At 39.3% G+C, this 16448-nt stretch overlaps 1 protein-coding gene across 10 annotated transcripts in view; it reads right to left on the reverse strand.

The window, feature by feature from the left end:
• LOC127788400 (RNA polymerase II C-terminal domain phosphatase-like 2) overlaps positions 1 to 16448 on the reverse strand; it is a 55634-nt gene that overhangs the window by 13265 nt on the left and 25921 nt on the right. The gene's annotated exons all lie outside the window — the stretch shown is intronic.

Consider the following 16448-nt stretch of genomic DNA (forward strand, 5'->3'; position numbering starts at 1 on the left):
CTTAATGAGATGTCTAATGAAAGATTCAGCAATAAACAGGAAAAGAAATTGCAAATGGACTGTTAAAAGCCATATAGAAGGTTAGAGAAAGGGGTCCAGATTGCTCATATAGAAGTTGGAAAAATCGGGAAGATGAGATGGCCGAAAATTAAGAGTTAGGGTTGTTAGGATATTTCAAAGTTAAAAGGAGATAAGAGATAAAGAATAAAGAGTTAGGGTTGTTAGGATATTTCAAAGTTAAAAGGAGATAAGAGATAAAGAATAAAGAGTTAGGGTTGTTAGGATATTTCAAAGTTAAAAGGAGATAAGAGATAAAGAATAAAGCTTGGTTTGTGATCAGGTTGTTGAGGATAAAGTTTTAAAGTTAAAAGAGATAAAGAGATGAGAAGATAAAGCACCAAGCAGGAAGGAGATCATATAGATAATCCTATCAAAAAAATCAAGTTCAAAGTTGTTTGATTTCATTTATCATGTATTCCTGTATTTTAGGAAGAGATTAGATTTACTCATGTATAAATACCTCACTTGAGACCAAGTCTCCTCCCTACTTGTTCTAAGCTCTCGGGTACAACATTTACAGGTACCCAAGCACAATTTTTCAACCTCAAGTTATTTTTGTTCATGGTATCAGAGTAGACGATGGTTGGAGCTGATCGAACTACGACCAACTCCTCTTCATCCACATCTCACAAGGAAAACCCTTCATCCACTCCAAACTCTGTCCAGCCCTCCTCTCTTGATAATCATTCCCTCCGTATCACTCTTAACATAAGTTAAATGGAACCAATTTCAGAGAGTGTTCCAGTCTGTTTTCTTTATGCTCAAAGGGAAAGGCAAGGCCGGGTATGTCATTGGTGCCATTCCAAAGCTTGCCTCAACAACCCCGACTTATGAGGCTCGGGATGCAGAAAATTCTATTATGAGGCATGGTTGATCAACTCAATGGAACCTAAGATCAGGAGAGCCTACTTATTCCACAAAACAGCCAAAGACATTTGGGAGGCTGTCCAAGAGATCTACTCTAACTTGAAAAACACTTCACAATGTTTTGAAGTGTGATTCAAAATTCGAGATACTTGACAAGGCTATAAATCAATCACTGAATACTATAATTCATTGACTGAATTATGGCAGGAGATGGACTTGTTTTACAATATAGATTGGAATTGTCTTGAAGACGGTGTCAAGTTCACATAGCTGCTTGAAAAAGAGTGGATTTTTGAATTCCTTCTCGGATTAAACAAGGACTTGGACGAGGTACGTGGTAGGTTATTAAATACTAAGCCATTTCCTAATATTTGTGAAGTCTTTGCAGAGGTTAGAAGAGAAGAGAGTTGGAGAAGAGTGATGCTTACCAGCTCCTCTACTGAATTGGACACCACTTTATCTACCTTGACAACCCATCAAAATAGGCCACTAGCATCACATCAACGCAATCAGAAAGCTGGAAAGGAACAACAATGGTGTAGTCATTGTAATAAGCCCAACCATACCAAGCAGACATGTTGAAAACTACATGGCAAACCAGCTGACTAGAAACCACATAACCAACAAGAGACAAATCGTGAGCCCAATCGTGCCCTTACCACAGAATCAACCAATCAAAACCTACTTAAAGAAGCAGATGTTGCATCCTCGATGGCAACTATTGCTCATAAAGGTAATACTAGAATTTTGTGTCTTACAAATGGTTATATCGATGAAGGGTGGATTATTGATACTAGTGCATCAGATCATATGATCGGAAACCAAACTAATTTTTTAACCTATGAAAAATGTGATGATGATATTGAAATCACATTGGCGGATGGCACAATTTCAAAAGCAATGGGTCGAGGTTCTATTGATGTATCTTGCTTAAGATTAAATTTCGCCCTTCCTGTTCCAAAATTGAACTGCAACCTTGTGTCTATTAGTAAGCTCTCAAGAGACCAAAAATGTCCAGTAATCTTCTTTCCTTCTCTTTGTGTGTTTCAAGCCTTGTCTTCAGGATGGACGATTGGCAATGCTACGGAGAAAAATGGTCTCTACATTATCAACGGTGCTAGTTCTACTTCTATTCCATTACTTGGAAATACCTCCTTGTCAGTTTCTTCTCATTTCGAAATAATGCTTTGACATAAACACCTTGGGCATCCTAGTTTTGTTTACCTTAAATCATTATATCCAAAATTACTTAGCAATAAAGATCCTTCTTTATCTCAGTGTGAACATTGTAAAAGCACTTATCCTCCTCATCCATATCACATATCAAAACCATTTCATCTCATACATAGTGACATTTGGGGTCCTCGTTCTTCTTCCTTAACAGGTTCTAAATGGTTTATTACCTTTATTGATGACTATACTCGTGTATGTTGGGTGTACCTTGTGAAAAAAAAAAAAAATATGAGGCCACCACATTGTCAAGCAATTTCACAAACATGTTATCAATGTCTTTCAAACCAACATCCAAATCTTGCGCACTGACAATGGGAGAGAATATTTTACAAATGACTTGAACCAATACCTTACTGATCAAGGTATATTTCATCAAAACTCTTGCCCTTACACACCCCAACAAAACAATGTGGCTGAAAGAAAGAATAGACACTTGCTAGAAGTAGCCTGATCCCTTATGTTTGCTAGCCATGTACCTAATTCATTTTGGGGGAAACAGTTCTAACTGTGGCCTATCTTATCAGCCGATTACCCTAAAAAACCCTTAACCTCTGTACTTCTCTTAGCTGCCTACTTGATGCCTTCCCTCACATCTAGTTGCATAACTCATTATCTCCACGAATTTTTGGTTGTACTCTCTATGTTCATAACCAAAAGCATCAAAAGGGAAAATTTGATCCTAGTCATTAAATGTGTGTTTGTGGGATATTCACCAACTACCAAAGGGTACAAATGCTATAACCCTTCCTCAAACAAATTATATGTTACATAAGATGTTACCTTGTGTGAAAACCAAACCCTTTTTTCCCCATAGTTCTCTTTAGAGGGAGAAGGTAAGTGAAGATAACTACTAGGATCCTTCTATCTCTCTACCCATTTTGCTTCCATCTCATTCTTCTCCCTACCAAAATTCTCCTATTGTTCAAAATTCACCTTCACCTTCCCATGGCCCAACTTCTAAAGTTCTAGCACATGATCAAGAATTGACTAGAGAGGGAGAACCTAGTACTAATAAACCAACCAAGGTTTATTTGAGGAGACCAAAAGATCCACAGTTGTACAATCGTTTGAACCAAGGCATAGTCCAGAACCCACAAACAAGGAAATGATGGTTGAAGATTTAAACCTCCCAATTGCTCTCAGGAAAGGAATAAGGTCATGCACTCAATATCCTATATCAAATCATTTGACCTACTCTAAATTTTCTAATTAGTACGAGGCATTTGTTGCAAGTATGGATAGTGTGGAGATTCCAAAGAAAATTTAGGAAGCCCTACAAGATCCCAAGTGGAAAGCTATTGTGGATGAAGGAGATGAGCACTTTTGGAAAATAAAACATGGGAAATGGTTGATTTTCTCCAAGGGCAGAAAATTGTGAGTTGTAAATGGATATTATGTGTAAAGTTCAAGCCTAATGGGGAGATTGAGAGATACAAAGCAAGATTGGTGGCTCAAGGGTACACCCAAACATATGGGATTGACTATGAAGAAAAGTTTGCACCGGTAGCCAAGATGAATTCAATTAAGGTACTTTTATCTGTAGTAGTTAATTTGGACTAGGAACTTTATCAAATGGACATCAAGAATGCATTTATAAATGGAAACCAAGAGAAAGAAGTGTTTATGAGAATGCCCCCTAGATTTGAAGAGGGTGATAACAAGCTTAAGAAATCACTCTATGGATTAAAACAATCTCTTAAGAGCATGGTTTACTAGATTCAGTACTACATTAAAGGGCTTTGAATATATTCAGAGACAAGCTGATCACACATTGCTCACAAAACAATCAACAAATAAGAAAAGAACTATCCTAATTGTATACATGGATGACATTGTAATTACAGGTGATGATTATCAGGAAATTATGGCATTAAAGGCTCTCTTGAAAAATGAATCTCATGTGAAAGATTTTGGTACTCTTAAATATTTTCTCAGTATAGAAATAGCTCAGAACAAACATGGAATATTTGTTACTCAAGGGAAGTGTGTCCTAGATTTGCTAAATAAAGCAAGGAAACTTGGATGCAAACCATCCAACACTCATTTGGAGAGAAATTGGAGGCAAAAGGCCACTAAAAATGATCCACAAATAGACTGTAAACAGTACCAACGATTGGTGTCCTCATTGTGATTGAGGATACATATTGTTGGATTTGTTCCTAAACTAGCACAATGTGGTACCCCTCTCCCAGCTAGTTTCACTTTCAGGGGCATCATTTCATTTGACCAAGTAGGTTGTCCTCCTCTTTAGTGAAAAGGACAAAAGGTCTTGTGCATAAGAATTACCTAAACTTCTTGATCAAATTGCATTAAAAAAATTGGAACCTGCTGTGTAACATCCAAAAATTATTAGAAAATTTCTAAAGAAATAAGAAAGTCTAAGAAATAAGGTCAAAGGGTATTTTAATAATTTTGTCAAAGACTATAACCCTTAAGGGTATTTTGGTAATGTTCCCAAAGATTAAAACCTAACAGGGACAATTTGGGAAAATTTTTAAAGGGCATAATACAAGAACTTTCATGAAAATAGGGTGGTTGTGCCATTTTTCAAAGATCATTGGGGGGTTGGTATAATTTTTAGAACTTATTTCAGGCAGAAGTAAGAACCAAGAATGACAAGGGACATTCATCATATTCTCTAAAAGATGTGAACCAATCTGCAAGGACCAAACTGAAAGAGAAAAAGAAGTAGAGGGAGTCGAAGTGAAATTTTCAAAAAAATTGAAAATTTCACAATGCAACAATTAATCATCGCACTACCATTGTTGGACTTCGTCTCTGGCAATGGGATAGGGTTAGAAGCTACAAGGATAAGCAATGATTGGCCTAAACAGCCTTAAGAGAGAAGGCTGTAGATTGGAGGATTTAGGCGATGAATCAGACACATTGGATAGGAAGATCTCGCCGGAGACTTGCAACTTGATTTGCCATGATGAAACCTAAAATTTGGTTATGGATTTGGTAGATTCAACCTACAATTGAGCCTTGGGGAGAAAGAAAATCTCTTACTGGTCATAATTGGAGGTTTGGGCAGTTGGAATCAGCTATAAGAAAAGGCCATGGCCAAGGTTAGGGCATGAGTTTAAAGTGGGGAGAGACTACCAAGAAAAATTAAGAAAGGGCTTTGAATGGAGAAGTCCTGAGGATTTTAAAGGTGGTTTGGGAGTGATTTGGTAAGGAATGGAGAAGTTATTAGAGTGCTGATGTGAAATCGGGTATTGCCAGAAAACTCAGTCTGGTGGTCAAATTCTGGGCAAGATTTAGGCTGGGGAAGGAAGAGGAAAGGAAAGGAAAGAAGAAAAGAGAGTAGAAAGAAGAAGAAAACAGCAGAGGAAGCTATCAAAAGTGATCGATGATGCTGGGTGATCGGAGAAGGTGATCAAAGCTGACGCGTGGCATGAAGTGAGTGGTGCAAGTGCATGAGCAAGGCGTCTGCATTAAGTGAAAATTCAAGAAAACTGGGGCAAATAGGGAAAAAAAAATTCTGGATAAATTTATAACATTAACTTTGGGGAAAACATGTTGTCCAGGGGATAATTTGAATTCTATGAGCATCTCGGTCTAAACTTATGAGGTTAGCACCTTTCACGAAAAGCCCTAAAATTTATGAAAATCAAAGTGAATGGTTCTCCCCAAAAACCATATTTCATTCATGTGTATCATGTATCATGATCGTTGCATTTATTTAATGTTGATCTATCAAATTGGTTGTTTATTTGCAATGAGCATACGATTATTTGGCATAATCACATTTATGTCATCATTTGATCATAGCGAGAATGGGAAGTTAATTTAGAGGATTAATTGCATTATCCCCCAGAGCAACAATTAATGGTATGACTACCACAGTTGCATCTTAACCAAGGATAAATGCTTAGATGTTGAACCTCTAGAATAGTTTAGGAACCACCTCTACAGAGCATACCTTAGGGGTTAGGGCCAACACCTCAATATTTAAAGAACCTATCAATCACCCCCATTAGCAAAGCCATGCCATTGCCCAATGGAAAGCTAGTGATGAAATCCATGGAGACCGACATGCACAACCTTTCAACAATAGAAAAAGGTTGTAGCAACCTAGCTACTCTTACCTATCAAGCTTGTCCTATTGGAAGATCAACCATGTCTTGACATACATTTTAATGCTATCCTATCATGGGCCAATAGTAGCTCCTGCCTGGTAGGGTAAGCATCCATTCCTTCCTAGATGGCCTGACCAAGTAGGGTCACGTGTCTCCCTTAGAAGCTGATTCTGAAGCCCACTACTCTATGGAACACAAACTCTATTGCCTTTGGCATGTAGAAAGACATTGTCAAGCTAAAACCTATGGACCATACCCTCAGCTACTTGTTGCACGAATGGTGGTATGTCAAGTCTTGCTAGTTGTTCCAACTTCCTTACTCCCACAGAGCCTAATTCTTTTTGTGATTGATGGCTGCCACCATTTATTGGACTTACTTCTGGCTCAATGCATTAACCATCCAAAATTATGCTTTCTCATATTATACTCCGAATCAAAGTCATACTCGATCAAAATTCTTACCATCGAGTATACTTAGCAAACATCTCCTTGTAGGTCTTACCAAGTCTCCTGCACAAAAACTTACTGCCTAGAAAATTCACCTGCCAAACTTGTAGGTAACGCACCAGCGCCAACATTTCCCTCTCATGAGCAACAAAACACGATGGAGTGGCACTCCTGTTCCAACACCCCAACTATGGTATGGTCTAAGCATTAGTGTCCATTACAAAGGGCAGCTAGAAATTTATGCAACTGTATAATAGGTTCCTGCCACACTGCAGCCTTAAGCTTCTCAAAAGCACCTTGGCATGCATATGTCCATATCCAAGGGGCATCCTTTTTAAGATGTCTATCATCAAGGCCGCTATTTTAGCATACCCTTTACAAACTAGGTATTTCTCTATTTCTTAAAATACATAATATGTTGATTCTCTTTTCTCTGAGAATAATACAAAAGGAAAGAGGAATATATACAGAATATACATAGCTTCTAAAAATACAAAAAATATTCTATATAAAAAAATACTTCTATTTCTACCATCCCCCTCAAGCTGGCTTGAAAATATCTTCCATGGCAAGCTTGCTCACAAGTTTCTCAAACTGAGTTTTGTGTAATCCCTTTGTAAGAATATCAACCACTTGGTCAACTGTTGGGATGTAGGACATACAAATTACTCCATTATCAATTTTTTCTTTGATAAAATGTTTATCCACCTCTACATACTTTGTCCTGTCATGGAGAACTAAATTATGAGCAATAGAGATTGCAGCTTTATTATCACAATAAACTTTAGCTGGTAAAGAAGTAGAGACCCCCAAGTCTAATAGAAGCCTCTTTATCCACATGACCTCACAAATACCATGGGCAACTGCACGATATTCAGCTTCAGCACTGCTTCTGGCCACCACATTTTGTTTCTTACTCCTCCATGTAACAAGATTGCCTCCCACAAAGGTGCAGTACCTTGATGTAGATCTTCTGTCAGTTACACTGCCTGCCCAATCTGCATCTGTATAAGCCTCTATATGAAAGTGTCCACGTTTTTTTAAAAGTAGACCATTCCCAGAGGTTCCTTTAAGTACCGCAGAATTTTGTAGGTAGCTTCAAAATATTATGAACCAGGTGAGTGTATAAATTGACTTACAACACTCACAACAAAGGCTATGTCTGAACGAGTATGGGATAGATAGATAAGTCTACCCACAAGCCTTTGATATTTCTCCTTTTCTACCACATTCTTGGCCTCAATAGGTTGAAGTTTTAAGTTGGATTCTATGAGAGTTCCAGCTACCTTACACCCAAGCATTCTTGTTTCACTAAGTAAGTCTAGAATATACTTACGTTGGTTGACAAAGATCCCCTCCTTAGATCTTGCAAACTCCATCCCAAGAAAATACTTTAGAGGACCCAAGTCCTTGATCTCGAACTCATGAGATAATCTACTCTTAAGCTCTTCAATCTCTCCATTGTCATCACCAGTCATTATTATATCATCCACATAGACAATTAAAATTGCTTTCTTACCGTCACTAGCACGTTTGAAGAACAGTGTGTGATCTGCTTGACTCTGAATGTACCCATAGCTTTTCACCGCCTTTCCAAATCTTTCAAACCATGCTCTTGGAGACTGTTTTAGACCATACAAGGATTTTTTAAAACGACATACCTTGTTTGTACCAAAGCTCTTCTCAAATCCTGGTGGGAGATCCATAAACACTTCTTCTTCTAAATCACCATTTAAGAAAACATTCTTTACATCAAATTGGTGAAGTGACCAATCGAAATTCACTGCAAGGGAGAGGAGAACTCGGATGAAGTTTATTTTAGCTACTGGAGCAAATGTTTCTTGATAGTCGATGATGTATGTTTGGGTGAATCCCTTAGCAACCAGCCTTGCTTTGTATCTTTCTATGCTCCCATCTGCCTTACATTTTACAGTAAATACCCACTTACAGCCTACCGTTGTTTTGTCTTCTGGTTTGTTCACAATCTCCCAAGTTCCATTCTTTCTAAGAGCACTCATTTCCTCCTGCTAACTTCCAATCTAGGTCACCAAGGGCATCCTGAATTGTTCTTGGGACATGCAGGTTAGAAATATTTGAAAGAAAGGCCTTATGATAATTAGACAATTTTTGGTATGACAGGTATTTGGCAATCGGGTGTTTGGTACAAGATCTCACTCCTTTCCTAGTAGCAATAGGGATATCAAGATCGGACACGTCAAATGAAGAATAATCTGAGGGAGTGAGTTTAGAGTTACCATGAGAAGAAAAAGTACTGTCAGAAGACCCATCATTCGGAGACATCGATTGTTCAATTGTCATAGGAATATTCGGAGTATTCTTCAAGGTTTGTCTTCTTGTATAAAACTGAAGCTCCGGTTTTGGAATATTTTGATTCGTTTGTGGTAATTCTCCCCCTGGTTCCAATCCCATCATGCTAGGCACCTGTGAACCAGACACACCCTGTTCCACAACGTTTGGAACATTTATATCCTTGAGTTGTTTATCAGAGTGGATGGGAGTACCAATCATGGTAAGACGAGAGTCATAGAGTTTCAAGGAATTATCCTTCTCAAAATTAGAATTCAAAAAATTATCTTCTTTCTCAATATGCTTCCCCTGAAGATGATTTGTGGTAAAGTAAGGTTGAGTTTCGAGGAAAGACACATCCATACTAATATAAGTTTTTTTGGTGACATGATTAAAGCATTTGTACCCTTTCTTATTTGGTGCATAGCCCAGAAAGACACATTGTTCAGCTGTGGGATCCAATTTGGAACGAAATATTTGAGGAACATAAACGAAGCAAGTGCATCTAAAAACTTTTAAGGGTAACTCAGAATATATACGACATAGAGGAAAGAGTTGTTTTAAAGAGTGTAAGGGAGTTTGAAATTGTAAAACACGAGTGGGCATACGATTGATGAGATAGAAAGCAATTAAAATTGCATCACCCTAGAGATATTTAGGGACATTCATAGAAAACATGATGGCCCTAGCAACCTCTAGGAGGTGTCAATTTTTTCGTTCAGCAATACCATTTTGTTGGGGAGTTTCTCGACAAGTGGTTTGACGTAAAATCCCTTTTTCATTTAAAAAAAACCCCCCAAGGATTTATTAAAATATTCAGTACCATTATCAGATCGAAGAATACAGATTTTGTGTTAAATTGAACTTCAATCATATGGAAAAAATCCTTGAAAAATCTAAACACATCTGATTTTTTTGTAAGTAAATCCAACAAACTCGAATGTTGGCTCAGAATGTTGGGCAGTCAAATACCAGCATGAGCAAAAGACGAGTGTAGCGGAGATGAGGATGTTAAGATGGATGTGTGGACATACAAGAAAGGATAAAATTAGAAATGAAGTTATTCGTAATAAGGTAGGAGTAGTGCCAATCGAGGAGAAGATGAGAGAGACTAGACTAAAATGGTTTGGTCATGTGAGAAAGAGAGTAAGAGACGCACCTGTGAGGAGAGTTGATGAAATGGAACAATTAATCACAAAAAGAGATAGAGGTAGACCCAAGAAAACTTTGGGAGAGACATTAAAATTTGATATGAAATATATGGATCTAAATGAGAATATGACAAAAGACATAAATACATGGAAGTCTAGAATTCATGTAGCCGACCCCACATAGTGGGATAAAGGCTGGATATGTTGTTGTTGTTGTTTTTAAATCCAACAAACTCGAGTATGATAATCAATAAAAGTAACAAACCATTTTTTACCAGACAAAGTAGATACCTTAGAAGGGCCCCAAACATCACTGTGTATCAAATAGAATGGTTTTGAAGGACAATAGGGTTTTGGATGAAATTTAACACGATGATCTTTGGATAAATGACAACTCTCGCATTAAAACATAGAAGGATCCACTCCTTTAAACAACGTAAGAAATAAATACTTCAAGTAAGAAAACTGGGATGGCTTAGCCTAAGATGCCATTGCATTATTTGATTAGAAACAGAACTGTTGTGACCCACGAATCTGGACCTAGTAGTGACCCACGGATCTGGGCACACCAGTAGTGACCCACGATCTGGGCGCTTGGATCTAGATGCCTAATCTGAACAATAACTGAACTGGGCGCTTGGATCTGGGCACTTCAGAGGATGAGAGAGACTCTGATGTGCGAACAGGGGTGGCTCACAAACGGCGACCAGGGATGGTGCTGAACGGTGGATGGGAGCGGATCTGATGTGCGGACAGGAGCGGCTTTTGATTCACGATGCCGAGGCAACAAGAGCAGCGATAGGTCTAACGAATGGAGGCCAACTTTCGCGAGGGGCTAGGAGACCGCGGTGGCGACAGCAACAAGGATGTCGGATCGCAGAGGCGGCGGTCAGTGTAAGGGCGACGGCAGCCTGAGGATTGAGCGATGATTGGCGACAGATCTTGGGTAAGCAAAGGAATAGGAGAAGCTAGGGTTTCACAGTGGACGGCAGTGATTTAATCCCTAATTCCCGCTCTGATACCATATAAACTAAGTATTTCTCTATTTCTTAAGATACATAATATGTTGATTCTCTTTTCTCTTTATAGAGGAAGAGAATAATACAAAAGGAAAGAAGAATATACACAGAATATACATAGCTTCTAAAAATACAAAGAATATTCTACATCAAAAAATACTTCTATTTCTACACCCTTGGATAAACTTATGATGATAATTGGGTAATCCTCAATTCTATAATTTTGGTAGGGGATGGCCAATGGACAATAGCCCATCCTTTTGCTCTGCTCTACTATAGCTCACTAAGTGACCCAAAAACCTCACTTCCCAACAATCAAATTCACACTTTTACTTCTTAACAAAAAGAATATTCTCCCACAATTGGTCAAGAACTTTCCACAATGACATCATCGAGGTACCCCATAACAAAATCACTAACATATTCATTCAAACCAATGTTCATCAATTCACATAAAGCAACAAGGGCATTGGTTAACTCAAATGACATGACCAAAAACTCATAAACCTTGTACTTTCTTACACAGGTTGTTTTCCCCTAATTCTCACCTATCAATAGCCCAAACAAAAATCTATCTTATTGAAGGTGGCATGACTTAGCCTATTGCACAAGTCTACAATGAATAGGATTGGATACTTGTTTTTCACCATGACCTAGTTCAAAACTCTATGGTCAACACACATACGTAGTCATTCAACCTTCTTCATCCAAAGCAACACCAATGCACCATAAGGAGCCTTCAAAGGCTAGATCAAGCCTGCATTCAATAACTCCATCAGTTGTCTCTGCAACTCTAGTAGTTCCAATGGAGGTATGCAACATAGGGCACAAGCTAGAGGCTCCATATTCAACAGCAAAACAATGTGATTGTTCAAAGCACATCTAGGCAGTAGACTCCTAGGGAGTTCTAAAGGCATCATGTCTACATAATCCTCTAGCAAGTTCACAATCTCAGCCAACCTCTATTCTCCCTACTTGGCTCTTTCTCCAAAAGTGCGCCAAGTATGTTAGCTCACCACATTTCAACCCATTCTTCACTTGGATGGTCAAAAGTAAACCACATCCTTCCTTGTTCCATTGATTCGGAACATTCACCCCCAAAATGAAGCAAGGATTTGCCTCATCTATGATGAATATGTCACCCATATGGGATCAATGCTAAGGATGATATCAAACTCATGCAAAGGCAAAACCATGAAACTTAGCCTACCAAATCACAAGCCAATGATGGATTGAACATTTGCAGCCATCCTAGCACATTTTGAACAGTAGAGTTCATTGCCTTTATCTGTCTTGGGCACTTAGCTAGCTTCAACCCCAGCACTGTTACCATTCTTCAAAGCTGTGGGTCACCTTCTTGTCCAACACGGTCAGGCAATCAACATTGTTCACTCATAGTTTTACATGAATCAAGCTGCTCATTATGCAAAGCAGTCAACAACTGAAAGTTTACCCAAACAGAGTTAGCCATGTCCTGACCTTCTGCCTCCTCTCTTACAACAATGTCTTACTGTTTTTCATGCTTGAGATAATCTCAATCTCGATGAAGAACATCATAGATGAAGCACCCAATATTGCTTTTATTTTTGCTCTTTTCCCAACTAATGACTTTACCCTTCACTTTTGCACTATCTTTACCTAGTTTTTCCTTCTTGCCATCTTATTTTCAATTGCCCTTGTCCTTGGGGTTATTGTCTCTCCTTCTAAAGACTTGCTAAATCAAAAATCAACAAGCCCATCTATTGCAACCATGGCAGGAGAAAGTTTGAACTCCCGGCCTATGAAGCTCAAGTTAAGCCCATGGTTGCAAACCTAACATAAAAATAGAAGAACTTATCCTCCTCTTAACATATTCTTGATGTCAAACATCAATGACCTGAACTTCTTGACATGGTCTCCCACTGTGCCCCTCTATCTCAACCTTTTAAAGGCATCCCACCTGTTGAGTTGTATATAGAGAGTTAGCATAATGTCATGGCTTATGTCATGGGGTAGCATGATGTCATGATAGTTGTATATATATGTGTTCCATCTCTTAGTTTGAAAATAATAGAGATACTCTCTACACGATCTCTCTCTCTCTCTAAATTCTCACATAGTATCAAAGACACTAGTGAGAAAATCATAAGCCGCCGCTATGTATCCTTCTCCAGTGGCCTCCAAACCCTAAACTTACTTCTTTTCTCTCTCCTCACTGCCTCTATCAAGATCAAACCTCCACTGTCCAATCATCATTTGCCAACACCACTGCCACCACAGTGTTCGCCATCATCATATTAGCCCAATCCCGCTGCCACGCGCCGTCACGAGTTTTCTACCCATCTTTCACGTGTTGCCCATTAACCCACTTTCCGACCACCATCTGCTCATGCCACTGCCACTGTTGCATCGCTAGCCCCAGATCGGCCCAATCCTAGAGCCGCACCGTTGCCGTCGCTGCCATGTGTCACCCATCAGATTTGCCAGATTTGAACCATCAACACGTGCACCCACTTTCGCCCACCCCCGTTGCATCACCGACCTCAAATCGGCCTAGCCCTGGAGCCTGGCTATCGCCACGCGCTGCCCAACAGATCTGTTTGTTGAGATGTTTTTGCCCCAATCTCTCTCCAGTGCTCCAATCGCGACGTCGTCACCACCATTGGACTCATCTCCCTAAGTCCATCCAAATCTTAGTGGTTTCGTCGCTGCTGTCCATTGCCACTGAATAGTCTAGTTCTAATTGTGTGTAGCACCGGGGTACGGGGGAGGCCGGGGGGGGGGGATGATTGGTGTCGGGCATGAGTCATGAGGCCACTATCATCTTGTTGTGCCTAGTTTGCCAATAGCCTGCACTAGTGCGACTTCCCTAGATCTCCTCCACTCTCGTCTCGATCATCCTAGCATCCCCAAACTAAAGAAATTAGTTCTAGTTTGTCATCATTATCCACCGTTAATTGTGAGTCATGTTAGCATGGTAAACACGCTTGTAGTTCTTTTCCTAGTCACGTCCATAATAGGGTTGAGGCTGCCTTTTCCCTTGTACACTCTAATGTATGGGGGGCCAGTTGAGTCAACTCTATTCTAGGTTTTTCATATTTCGTTACTTTTATTAATGACCTTTCTCGTTGCACTTGGTTGTTTCTCATAAAAAAATCGGTCCGAATTGTTTTTTATCTTTCAAACATTTACTGCTGAAATAAAAACACAATTTGGAGTTTCTATACATGCTTTCCGTGGTGATAATGCCATTGAGTACTTTTCCTCTCAATTTACTACCTTCATGACTACTAATGGCATCTTACATCAATTTTCTTGTTCTTACACACCTCAACAAAATGGTGTTACTGAGCAAAAAAATCATCATCTCATTGAAACTGCATGAACACTACTTTTACATGTCAATCTTCCCACCAAATTTTGAGGTGATGTTGTTCTTACTGCTTGTTATCTGATCAATCGCATGTCATCTTCCGTGCGACCAAATTCCTCATTCTCTTTTGTTCCCTAAACAACCACTTTATTCTATTCCCCTTCATGTATTTGGATGTATTTATTTTGTGCTTTTTTTTTTTACCTGGATAGGATAAACTTGCTACCAAATCTCTCAAATGTATCTTTCTAAGCGACTCCTGATTGCAAAAAAGGCTATAAGTGTTACTCTCTTGAGTTGAACCACTATCTTATATCTGCTGATATCACCTTCTTTGAACAACATTCTTTCTTCTCAGTTGTTCAACCCAATTCACAGTGTCTTAACCAGGTATTGCCTATTCCTTTTTCTTCTCTTTCATTACCCTCTCCGGGTCCATCTGTCTCCTCCTCTGTAGACCCCCACCCCCCCATTGCTATCTTCAAGTCTACACTCCACAGATCCTCCACTTCTTACATATCATCGTCGTCCTTAGCCTATTGTCGACGCCAACATTCCTTCGGAACAGGACTCTTCTGACTCACTCTCTTCGTTAGTGGTTCCTCCTGCCACGGATCCTGCGCTAGCTAGCCTTTTTGTTGCTCTCTGCAAAGGTACACTGTCCACTCGTAATCCACGCCCTCTTTATAACTTTTTGTGCTATGAGCATTTCACTTGCTTTTAGTGCCTTTGTTTTGAGTATTTCCTTTGTTTATGTTTCTAAAACCATAGGTGAAGCTTTGTTGCATCTAGGTCAGCGCCAAGCTATGTTCGATAAGATTGAAGCCTTACACTCAAATGGTACTTGAGATTCGGTGCCTCTACCACCAAGAAAGACCCCCGTTGGTTGCCAGTGAGTGTTCACCCCAAAACTAGGCCCCGATAGACAGGTGAATCGTCTTAAGGCTCGCTTGATTACTAAAAGTTTTACACAGATCTATGGGCTAGATTATAGTGATACCTTCTCTCCTATTGCTAAAATGGCCTTTGTTCACCTATCTCTCTATGGCTGCTATGCGTCATTGACTGCTCTATCAATTGGATATTAAAAACAACTTCCTCCATGGTGATCTACAAAAGGAGGTTTATATGGAGCAACCATCTAGTTTTGTTGCTTAGGGGGAGTTTAATGTAGTCTGCAAACTCAAAAAGTTTCTCTATGGTCTAAAACAATCTCCACAAGCGTAGTTCGGAAGGTTCAAAACTGTAGTTTAAACCTTTGATCTCACCTGGAATGAAGCTAATCATTCAGTCTTCTATCGACACTCCTCTTTTTTATGCATCTACCTTATTTATAAGAATGATATTGTTATCGCAGGGAGTGATCAAGTTGGCATACAAAAGTTGAAGAAACATCTATATCAATACTTTTAGACCAAAGACCTAGGCAGACTCCGGCATTTATTGGGTATTGAGGTCGAACCATCAATAGATGGTATCTCAATTTCTCAGAGGAAGTATGCCCTTGACATCTTAGAAGAAACTGGCATGGTGAACTATAAATCGGATGACACTCCAATGGACCCAAATATCAAACACTTGCTAGGACTGGGGGAGCCCCTTTTAGATCTTGAAAGGTATCGAAGACTGCTAGGCAAGCTGAACTATCTCACCATCACTTATCCTGACATTGCTTTTGTTGTGACTGTAGTTAGTTAGTTCCTTAGTTCTCCATATGATTCTCATTGGGATGCTGTTATCCAGATTCTGAGATATATCGAAAGAGCATCAGGTAAAGAGCTACTCTATGAGGATAAGGAACACAAAAATTTGTTGTTATGCAGATGCGGATTGGGCAAGATCTCCTTTTGATCTTAGGTCAACTTCTGGGTATTGTGTTCTTATGGGAGGAAATCTAATTTCTTGGAAAAGTAAGAAACAAAATGTAGCA

Source organism: Diospyros lotus, chromosome 13 (genome assembly GCF_014633365.1).
Source record: "Diospyros lotus cultivar Yz01 chromosome 13, ASM1463336v1, whole genome shotgun sequence".
Classification (NCBI taxonomy): domain Eukaryota; kingdom Viridiplantae; phylum Streptophyta; class Magnoliopsida; order Ericales; family Ebenaceae; genus Diospyros; species Diospyros lotus.